The following is a 12,326-nucleotide window of genomic DNA, read 5'->3' on the forward strand; positions in this document are numbered from 1 at the left end:
ATTTTACACTAGAGTTGACTAGCTCTATAGTCTAGTACAAATAATTTCACACTAGAGTTGAGCTAGCTCTATAAGGTAGTTCAAATAATTTTACACTAGAGTTGAACTAGCTCTATAAGCTAGTTCAAATAATTTTACACTAGAATTGAACAAGTTCTATAAGCTAGTTCAAATACTTTTACACTTGAGTTGAACTAGCTCTATAAGCTTGTACAAATAATTTTACAGTATATTTGAACTAGGTCTATAAGCGAGGTCAAATAATTTTACACTAGAGTTGAACTAGCTCTATAGCCTAGCACAAATAATTTTACACTAGAGTTGAACTAGCTCTTTAAGCTTGTACAAATAATTTTACACTAGAGCTGACTAGCTCTATAGTCTAGTACAAATAATTTTACACAAGAGTTGACTAGCTCTATAGTCTAGTACAAATAATATTACACTAGAGTTGAACTAGCTCTATAAGCTAGTTCAAATAATTTTACACTAGAGTTGAACTAGCTCTATAAGCTAGTTCAAATAATTTTACACTAGAGTTGAACTAGCTCTCTAAGCTTGTACAAATAATTTTACACTAGAGTTGACTAGCTCTATAGTCTAGTACAAATAATTTTACAATAGAGTTGAACTAGCTCTATAAGCTAGTTCAAATAATTTTACACTAGAGTTGAACTAGCTCTATAGCCTAGTACAAATAATTTTACACTAGAGTTGAACTAGCTCTATAAGCTAGTTCAAATAATTTAACACTAGAGTTGAACTAGCTCTATAAGCTAGTTCGAATAATTTTACACTAGAGTTGAACTAGCTCTATAACCTAGTTCAAATAATTTTACACTAGAGTTGAACTAGCTCTATAAGCTTGTACAAATAATTTTACACTAGAGTTGAACTAGCTCTATAGCCTAGTACAAATAATTTTACACTAGAGTTGAACTAGCTCTATAAGCTAGTTCAAATAATTTTACGCTAGAATTGAACAAGTTCTATAAGCTAGTTCAAATACTTTTACACTTGAGTTAAACTAGCTCTATAAGCTTGTACAAATGATTTTACAGTATAGTTGAACTAGGTTTATAGGCTAGGTCAAATAATTTTACACTAGAGTTGAACTAGCTATATAGCCTAGTACAAATAATTTTACACTAGAGTTGAACTAGCTCTATAAGCTTGTACAAATAATTTTACACTAGAGCTGACTAGCTCTATAGTCTAGTACAAATAATTTTACACTAGAGTTGAACTAGCTCTATAAGCTAGTTCAAATAATTTTACACTAGAGTTGAACTAGCTCTATAGCCTAGTACAAATAATTTTACACTAGAGTTGAACTAGCTCTATAAGCTAGTTCAAATAATTTTACACTAGAGTTGAACTAGCTCTATAAGCTAGTTAAAATAATTTTACACTAGAGTTGAACTAGCTCTATAAGCTTGTACAAATAATTTTACACTAGAGTTGACTAGCTCTATAGTCTAGTACAAATAATTTTACACTAGAGTTGAGCTAGCTCTATAAGCTAGTTCAAATAATTTTACACTAGAGTTGAACTAGCTCTATAAGCTAGTTCAAATAATTTTACACTAGAGTTGAACTACCTCTCTAAGCTTGTACAAATAATTTTACACTAGAGTTGACTAGCTCTGTAGTCTAGAACAAATAATTTTACACTAGAGTTGAACTAGCTCTATAAGCTAGTTCAAATAATTTTACACTAGAGTTGAACTAGCTCTATAGCCCAGTACAAATAATTTTACACTAGAGTTGAACTAGCTCTATAAGCTAGTTCAAATAATTTTACACCAGAATTGAACAAGTTCTATAAGCTAGTTCAAATACTTTTACACTTGAGTTGAACTATCTCTATAAGCTTGTACAAATAATTTTACAGTAGAGTTGAACTAGGTCTAAAAGCTAGTTCAAATAACTTTACACTAGAGTTGAACTAGCTCTATAGCATAGTACAAATAATTTTACACTAGAGTTGAACTAGCACTATAAGCTTGTACAAATAATTTTACACTAGAGTTGACTAGCTCTATAGTCTAGTACAAATAATTTTACACTAGAGTTGAACTAGCTCTATAAGCTAGTTCAAATAATTTTACACTAGAGTTGAACTAGCTCTATAGCCTAGTACAAATAATTTTACACTAGAGTTGAACTAGCTCTATAAGCTAGTTCAAATAATTTTACACTAGAGTTGAACTAGCTCTATAAGCTAGTTAAAGTAATTTTACACTAGAGTTGAACTAGCTCTATAAGCTTGTACAAATAATTTTACACTAGAGTTGACTAGCTCTATAGTCAAGTACAAATAATTTTACACTAGAGTTGAACTAGCTCTATAAGCTAGTTCAAATAATTTTACACTAGAGTTCAACTAGCTCTCTAAGCTTGTACAAATAATTTTACACTAGAGTTGACTAGCTCTATAGTCTAGTACAAATAATTTTACACTAGAGTTGAACTAGCTCTATAAGCTAGTTCTAATAATTTTACACTAGAGTTGAACTAGCTCTATAAGCTAGTTCAAATAATTTTATACTAGAGTTGAACTAGCTCTATAACCTAGTTCAAATAATTTTACACTAGAGTTGAACTAGCTCTATAAGCTTGTACAAATAATTTTACACTAGAGTTGAACTAGCTCTATAGCCTAGTACAAATAATATTACACTAGAGTTGAACTAGCTCTATAAGCTAGTTCAAATAATTTTACACTTGAGTTGAACAAGTTCTATAAGCTAGTTCAAATACTTTTACACTTGAGTTGAACTAGCTCTATAAGCTTATACAAATAATTTTACAGTATAGTTGAACTAGGTCTATAAGCTAGGTCAAATAATTTTACACTAGAGTTGAACTAGCTCTATAGCCTAGTACAAATAATTTTACACTAGAGTTGAACTAGCTCTATAAGCTTGTACAAATAATTTTACACTAGAGCTGACTAGCTCTATAGTCTAGTACAAATAATTTTACACTAGAGTTGACTAGCTCTATAGTCTAGTACAAATAATTTTACACTAGAGTTGAACTAGCTCTATAAGCTAGTTCAAATAATTTTACACTAGAGTTGAACTAGCTCTCTAAGCTTGTACAAATAATTTTACACTAGAGTTGACTAGCTCTATAGTCTACTACAAATAATTTTACACTAGAGTTGAACTAGCTCTATAAGCTAGTTCAAATAATTTTTACTAGAGTTTAACTAGCTCTATAGCCCAGTACAAATAATTTTACACTAGAGTTGAACTAGCTCTATAAGCTAGTTCAAATAATTTTACACTAGAATTGAACAAGTTCTATAAGCTAGTTCAAATACTTTTACACTTGAGTTGAACTATCTCTATAAGCTTGTACAAATAATTTTACAGTAGAGTTGAACTAGGTCTATAAGCTAGTTCAAATAACTTTACACTAGAGTTGAACTAGCTCTATAGCATAGTACAAATAATTTTACACTAGAGTTGAACTAGCTCTATAAGCTTGTACAAATAATTTTACACTAGAGTTGACTAGCTCTATAGTCTAGTACAAATAATTTTACACTAGAGTTGACCTAGCTCTATAAGCTAGTTCAAATTATTTTACACTAGAGTTGAACTAGCTCTATAGCCTAGTACAAATAATTTTACACTAGAGTTGAACTAGCTCTATAAGCTAGTTCAAATAATTTTACACTAGAGTTGAACTAGCTCTATAAGCTAGTTCAAATAATTTTACACTAGAGTTGAACTAGCTCTATAACCTAGTTCAAATAATTTTACACTAGAGTTGAACTAGCTCTATAAGCTTGTACAAATAATTTTACACTACAGTTGAACTAGCTCTATAGCCTAGTACAAATAATTTTACACTAGAGTTGAACTAGCTCTATAAGCTAGTTCAAATAATTTTACGCTAGAATTGAACGAGTTCTATAAGCTAGTTCAAATACTTTTACACTTGAGTTGAACTAGCTCTATAAGCTTGTACAAATAATTCTACAGTATAGTTGAACTAGGTCTATAAGCTAGGTCAAATAATTTTACACTAGAGTTGAACTAGCTCTATAGCCTAGTACAAATAATTTTACACTAGAGTTGAACTAGCTCTATAAGCTTGTACAAATAATTTTACACTAGAGCTGACTAGCTCTATAGTCTAGTACAAATAATTTTACACTAGAGTTGAACTAGCTCTATAAGCAAGTTCAAATAATTTTACACTAGAGTTGAACTAGCTCTATAGCCTAGTACAAATAATTTTACACTAGAGTTGACTAGCTCTATAGTCTAGTACAAATAATTTTACACTAGAGTTGAACTAGCTCTATAAGCTAGTTAAAATATTTTTTCACTAGAGTTGAACTAGCTCTATAAGCTGGTACAAATAATTTTACACTAGAGTTGACTAGCTCTATAGTCTAGTACAAATAATTTTACACTAGAGTTGAACTAGCTCTATAAGCTAGTTCAAATAATTTTACACTAGATTTGAACTAGCTCTATAAGCTAGTTCAAATAATTTTACACTAGAGGTTAACTAGCTCTATAAGCTTGTACAAATTATTTTACACTAGAGTTGACTAGCTCTATAGTCTAGTACAAATAATTTTACACTAGAGTTGAACTAGCTCTATAAGCTTGTACAAATAATTTTACACTAGGGCTGACTAGCTCTATAGTCTAGTACAAATAATTTTACACTAGAGTTGAACTAGCTCTATAAGCAAGTTCAAATAATTTTACACTAGAGTTGAACTAGCTCTATAGCCTAGTACAAATAATTTTACACTAGAGTTGACTAGCTCTATAGTCTAGTACAAATAATTTTACACTAGAGTTGAACTAGCTCTATAAGCTAGTTAAAATAATTTTTCACTAGAGTTGAACTAGCTCTATAAGCTTGTACAAATAATTTTACACTAGAGTTGACTAGCTCTATAGTCTAGTACAAATAATTTTACACTAGAGTTGAACTAGCTCTATAAGCTAGTTCAAATAATTTTACACTAGATTTGAACTAGGTCTATAAGCTAGTTCAAATAATTTTACACTAGAGTTGAACTAGCTCTCTAAGCTTGTACAAATAATTTTACACTAGAGTTGACTAGCTCTATAGTCTAGTACAAATAATTTTACACTAGAGTTGAACTAGCTCTATAAGCTAGTTCAAATAATTTTACACTAGAGTTGAACTAGCTCTATAGCCTAGTACAAATAATTTTACACTAGAGTTGAACTAGCTCTATAAGCTAGTTCAAATAATTTTACACTAGAATTGAAGAAGTTCTATAAGCTAGTTCAAATACTTTTACACTTGAGTTGAACTAGCTCTATAAGCTTGTACAAATAATTTTACAGTAGAGTTGAACTAGGTCTATAAGCTAGTTCAAATAATTTTACACTAGAGTTGAACTAGCTCTATAGCATAGTACAAATAATTTTACACTAGAGTTGAACTAGCTCTATAAGCTTGTACAAATAATTTTACACTAGAGTTGACTAGCTCTATAGTCTAGTACAAATAATTTTACACTAGAGTTGAACTAGCTCTATACGCTAGTTCAAATAATTTTACACTAGAGTTGAACTAGCTCTATAGCCTAGTACAAATAATTTTACACTAGAGTTGAACTAGCTCTATAAGCTAGTTCAAATAATTTTACACTAGAGTTGAACTAGCTCTATAAGCTAGTTCAAATAATTTTACACTAGAGTTGAACTAGCTCTCTAAGCTTGTACAAATAATTTTACACTAGAGTTGACTAGCTCTATAGTCTAGTACAAATAATTTTACACTAGAGTTGAACTAGCTCTATAAGCTAGTTCAAATAATTTTTACTAGAGTTTAACTAGCTCTATAGCCAGTACAAATAATTTTACACTAGAGTTGAACTAGCTCTATAAGCTAGTTCAAATAATTTTACACTAGAATTGAACAAGTTCTATAAGCTAGTTCAAATACTTTTACACTTGAGTTGAACTATCTCTATAAGCTTGTACAAATAATTTTACAGTAGAGTTGAACTAGGTCTATAAGCTAGTTCAAATAACTTTACACTAGAGTTGAACTAGCTCTATAGCATAGTACAAATAATTTTACACTAGAGTTGAACTAGCTCTATAAGCTTGTACAAATAATTTTACACTAGAGTTGACTAGCTCTATAGTCTAGTACAAATAATTTTACACTAGAGTTGACCTAGCTCTATAAGCTAGTTCAAATAATTTTACACTAGAGTTGAACTAGCTCTATAGCCTAGTACAAATAATTTTACACTAGAGTTGAACTAGCTCTATAAGCTAGTTCAAATAATTTTACAATAGAGTTGAACTAGCTCTATAAGCTAGTTCAAATAATTTTACACTAGAGTTGAACTAGCTCTATAACCTAGTTCAAATAATTTTACACTAGAGTTGAACTAGCTCTATAAGCTTGTACAAATAATTTTACACTACAGTTGAACTAGCTCTATAGCCTAGTACAAATAATTTTACACTAGAGTTGAACTAGCTCTATAAGCTAGTTCAAATAATTTTACGCTAGAATTGAACGAGTTCTATAAGCTAGTTCAAATACTTTTACACTTGAGTTGAACTAGCTCTATAAGCTTGTACAAATAATTCTACAGTATAGTTGAACTAGGTCTATAAGCTAGGTCAAATAATTTTACACTAGAGTTGAACTAGCTCTATAGCCTAGTACAAATAATTTTACACTAGAGTTGAACTAGCTCTATAAGCTTGTACAAATAATTTTACACTAGAGCTGACTAGTTCTATAGTCTAGTACAAATAATTTTACACTAGAGTTGAACTAGCTCTATAAGCAAGTTCAAATAATTTTACACTAGAGTTGAACTAGCTCTATAGCCTAGTACAAATAATTTTACACTAGAGTTGACTAGCTCTATACTCTAGTACAAATAATTTTACACTAGAGTTGAACTAGCTCTATAAGCTAGTTAAAATAATTTTTCACTAGAGTTGAACTAGCTCTATAAGCTTGTACAAATAATTTTACACTAGAGTTGACTAGCTCTATAGTCTAGTACAAATAATTTTACACTAGAGTTGAACTAGCTCTATAAGCTAGTTCAAATAATTTCACACTAGATTTGAACTAGCTCTATAAGCTAGTTCAAATAATTTTACACTAGAGTTGAACTAGCTCTATAAGCTTGTACAAATAATTTTACACTAGAGTTGACTATCTCTATAGTCTAGTACAAATAATTTTACACTAGAGTTGAACTAGCTCTATAAGCTTGTACAAATAATTTTGCACTAGAGCTGACTAGCTCTATAGTCTAGTACAAATAATTTTACACTAGAGTTGAACTAGCTCTATAAGCAAGTTCAAATAATTTTACACTAGAGTTGAACTAGCTCTATAGCCTAGTACAAATAATTTTACACTAGAGTTGACTAGCTCTATAGTCTAGTACACATAATTTTACACTATAGTTGAACTAGCTCTATAAGCTAGTTAAAATAATTTTTCACTAGAGTTGAACTAGCTCTATAAGCTTGTACAAATAATTTTACACTAGAGTTGACTAGCTCTATAGTCTAGTACAAATAATTTTACACTAGAGTTGAACTAGCTCTATAAGCTAGTTCAAATAATTTTACACTAGATTTGAACTAGGTCTATAAGCTAGTTCAAATAATTTTACACTAGAGTTGAACTAGCTCTCTAAGCTTGTACAAATAATTTTACACTAGAGTTGACTAGCTCTATAGTCTAGTACAAATAATTTTACACTAGAGTTGAACTAGCTCTATAAGCTAGTTCAAATAATTTTACACTAGAGTTGAACTAGCTCTATAGCCTAGTACAAATAATTTTACACTAGAGTTGAACTAGCTCTATAAGCTAGTTCACATAATTTTACACTAGAATTGAACAAGTTCTATAAGCTAGTTCAAATACTTTTACACTTGAGTTGAACTAGCTCTATAGCCTAGTACAAATAATTTTACACTAGAGTTGAACTAGCTCAATAAGCTTGTACAAATAATTTTACACTAGAGTTGACTAGCTCTATAGTCTAGTACAAATAATTTTACACTAGAGTTGAACTAGCTCTATAAGCTAGTTCAAATAATTTTACACTAGAGTTGAACTAGCTCTATAAGCTTGTACAAATAATTTTACACTACAGTTGAACTAGCTCTATAGCCTAGTACAAATAATTTTACACTAGAGATGAACTAGCTCTATAAGCTAGTTCAAATAATTTTACGCTAGAATTGAACGAGTTCTATAAGCTAGTTCAAATACTTTTACACATGAGTTGAACTAGCTCTATAAGCTTGTACAAATAATTCTACAGTATAGTTGAACTAGGTCTATAAGCTAGGTCAAATAATTTTACACTAGAGTTGAACTAGCTCTATAGCCTAGTACAAATAATTTTACACTAGAGTTGAACTAGCTCTATAAGCTTGTACAAATAATTTTACACTAGAGCTGACTAGCTCTATAGTCTAGTACAAATAATTTTACACTAGAGTTGAACTAGCTCTATAAGCAAGTTCAAATAATTTTACACTAGAGTTGAACTAGCTCTATAGCCTAGTACAAATAATTTTACACTAGAGTTGACTAGCTCTATAGTCTAGTACAAATAATTTTACACTAGAGTTGAACTAGCTCTATAAGCTAGTTCAAATAATTTTACACTAGAGTTGAACTAGCTCTATAAGCTTGTACAAATAATTTTACACTAGAGTTGACTAGCTCTATAGTCTAGTACAAATAATTTTACACTAGAGTTGAACTAGCTCTATAAGCTTCTACAAATAATTTTGCACTAGAGCTGACTAGCTCTATAGTCTAGTACAAATAATTTTACACTAGAGTTGAACTAGCTCTATAAGCAAGTTCAAATAATTTTACACTAGAGTTGAACTAGCTCTATAGCCTAGTACAAATAATTTTACACTAGAGTTGACTAGCTCTATAGTCTAGTACAAATAATTTTACACTAGAGTTGAACTAGCTCTATAAGCTAGTTAAAATAATTTTTCACTAGAGTTGAACTAGCTCTATAAGCTTGTACAAATAATTTTACACTAGAGTTGACTAGCTCTATAGTCTAGTACAAATAATTTTACACTAGAGTTGAACTAGCTCTATAAGCTAGTTCAAATAATTTTACACTAGATTTGAACTAGGTCTATAAGCTAGTTCAAATAATTTTACACTAGAGTTGAACTAGCTCTCTAAGCTTGTACAAATAATTTTACACTAGAGTTGACTAGCTCTATAGTCTAGTACAAATAATTTTACACTAGAGTTGAACTAGCTCTATAAGCTAGTTCAAATAATTTTACACTAGAGTTGAACTAGCTCTATAGCCTAGTACAAATAATTTTACACTAGAGTTGAACTAGCTCTATAGCCTAGTTCAAATACTTTTACACTTGAGTTGAACTAGCTCTATAAGCTTGTACAAATAATTTTACACTAGAGTTGAACTAGCTCTATAAGCTAGTTCAAATAATTTTACACTAGAGTTGAACTAGCTCTATAGCATAGTACAAATAATTTTACACTAGAGTTGAACTAGCTCAATAAGCTTGTACAAATAATTTTACACTAGAGTTGACTAGCTCTATAGCCTAGTACAAATAATTTTACACTAGAGTTGAACTAGCTCTATAAGCTAGTTCAAATAATTTTACACTAGAGTTGAACTAGCTCTATAATCTAGTTCAAATAATTTTACACTAGAGTTGAACTAGCTTTATAACCTAGTTCAAATAATTTTACACTAGAGTTGAACTAGCTCTATAAGCTTGTACAAATAATTTTACACTAGAGTTGAACTAGCTCTATAGCCTAGTACTAATAATTTTACACTAGAGTTGAACTAGCTCTATAAGCTAGTTCAAATAATTTTACACTAGAGTTGAACTAGCTCTATAGCCTAGTACAAATAATTTTACACTAGAGTTGAACTAGCTCTATAAGCTAGTTCAAATAATTTTACACTAGAGTTGAACTAGCTCTATAAGCTAGTTCAAATAATTTTACACTAGAGTTGAACTAGCTCTATAACCTAGTTCAAATAATTTTACACTAGAGTTGAACTAGCTCTATAAGCTTGTACAAATAATTTTACACTAGTGTTGAACTAGCTCTATAGCCTAGTACAAATAATTTTACACTAGAGTTGAACTAGCTCTATAAGCTAGTTCAAATAATTTTACGCTAGAATTGAACAAGTTCTATAAGCTAGTTCAAATACTTTTACACTTGAGTTGAACTAGCTCTATAAGCTTGTACAAATAATTTTACTGTATAGTTGAACTAGCTCTATAAGCTAGTTCAAATAATTTTACACTAGAGTTGAACTAGCTCTATAGCCTAGTACAAATAATTTTACACTAGAGTTGAACTAGCTTTATAAGCTAGTTCAAATAATTTTACACTAGAGTTGAACTAGCTCTATAAGCTAGTTCAAGTAATTTTACACTAGAGTTGAACTAGCTCTATAGCCTAGTACAAATAGTTTTACACTAGAGTTCAACTAGCTCTATAACCTAGTTCAAATAATTTTACACTAGAGTTGAACTAGCTCTATAAGCTTGTACAAATAATTTTACACTAGAGTTGAACTAGCTCTATAGCCTAGTACAAATAATTTTACACTAGAGTTGAACTAGCTCTATAAGCTAGTTCAAATAATTTTACACTAGAATTGAACAAGTTCTATAAGCTAGTTCAAATACTTTTACACTTGAGTTGAACTAGCTCTATAGCCTAGTACAAATAATTTTACACTAGAGTTGAACTAGCTCAATAAGCTTGTACAAATAATTTTACACTAGAGTTGACTAGCTCTATAGTCTAGTACAAATAATTTTACACTAGAGTTGAACTAGCTCTATAAGCTAGTTCAAATAATTTTACACTAGAGTTGAACTAGCTCTATAGCCTAGTACAAATAATTTTACACTAGAGTTGAACTAGCTCTATAAGCTAGTTAAAATAATTTTACACTAGAGTTGAACTAGCTCTATAATCTAGTTCAAATAATTTTACACTAGAGTTGAACTAGCTCTATAACCTAGTTCAAATAATTTTACACTAGAGTTGAACTAGCTCTATAAGCTTGTACAAATAATTTTACACTAGAGTTGAACTAGCTCTATAGCCTAGTACTAATAATTTTACACTAGAGTTGAACTAGCTCTATAAGCTAGTTCAAATAATTTTACGCTAGAATTGAACAAGTTCTATAAGCTAGTTCAAATACTTTTACACTTGAGTTGAACTAGCTCTATAAGCTTGTACAAATAATTTTACAGTATAGTTGAACTAGGTCTATAAGCTAGGTCAAATAATTTTACACTAGAGTTGAACTAGCTCTATAGCCTAGTACAAATAATTTTACACTAGAGTTGAACTAGCTCTATAAGCTTCTACAAATAATTTTACACTAGAGCTGACTAGCTCTATAGTCTAGTACAAATAATTTTACACTATAGTTGAACTAGGTCTATAAGCTAGGTCAAATAATTTTACACTAGAGTTGAACTAGCTCTATAGCCTAGTACAAATAATTTTACACTAGAGTTGAACTAGCTCCATAAGCTTGTACAAATAATTTTACACTAGAGCTGACTAGCTCTATAGTCTAGTACAAATAATTTTACACTAGAGTTGACTAGCTCTATAGTCTAGTACAAATAATTTTACACTAGAGTTGAACTAGCTCTATAAGCTAGTTCAAATAATTTTACGCTAGAGTTGAACTAGCTCTATAAGCTAGTTCAAATAATTTTACACTAGAGTTGAACTAGCTCTCTAAGCTTGTACAAATAATTTTACACTAGAGTTGACTAGCTCTATAGTCTAGTACAAATAATTTTACACTAGAGTTGAACTAGCTCTATAAGCTAGTTCAAATAATTTTACACTAGAGTTGAACTAGCTCTATAGCCTAGTACAAATAATTTTACACTAGAGTTGAACTAGCTCTATAAGCTAGTTCAAATAATTTTACACTAGAATGGAACAAGTTCTATAAGCTAGTTCAAATACTTTTACACTTGAGTTGAACTAGCTCTATAAGCTTGTACAAATAATTTTACAGTAGAGTTGAACTAGGTCTATAAGCTAGTTCAAATAATTTTACACTAGAGTTGAACTAGCTCTATAGCATAGTACAAATAATTTTACACTAGAGTTGAACTAGCTCAATAAGCTTGTACAAATAATTTTACACTAGAGTTGACTAGCTCTATAGTCTAGTACTAATAATTTTACACTAGAGTTGAACTAGCTCTATAAGCTAGTTCAAATAATTTTACACTAGA

Source organism: Aegilops tauschii, chromosome 5, assembly GCF_002575655.3.
Source record: "Aegilops tauschii subsp. strangulata cultivar AL8/78 chromosome 5, Aet v6.0, whole genome shotgun sequence".
Lineage (NCBI taxonomy): Eukaryota > Viridiplantae > Streptophyta > Magnoliopsida > Poales > Poaceae > Aegilops > Aegilops tauschii.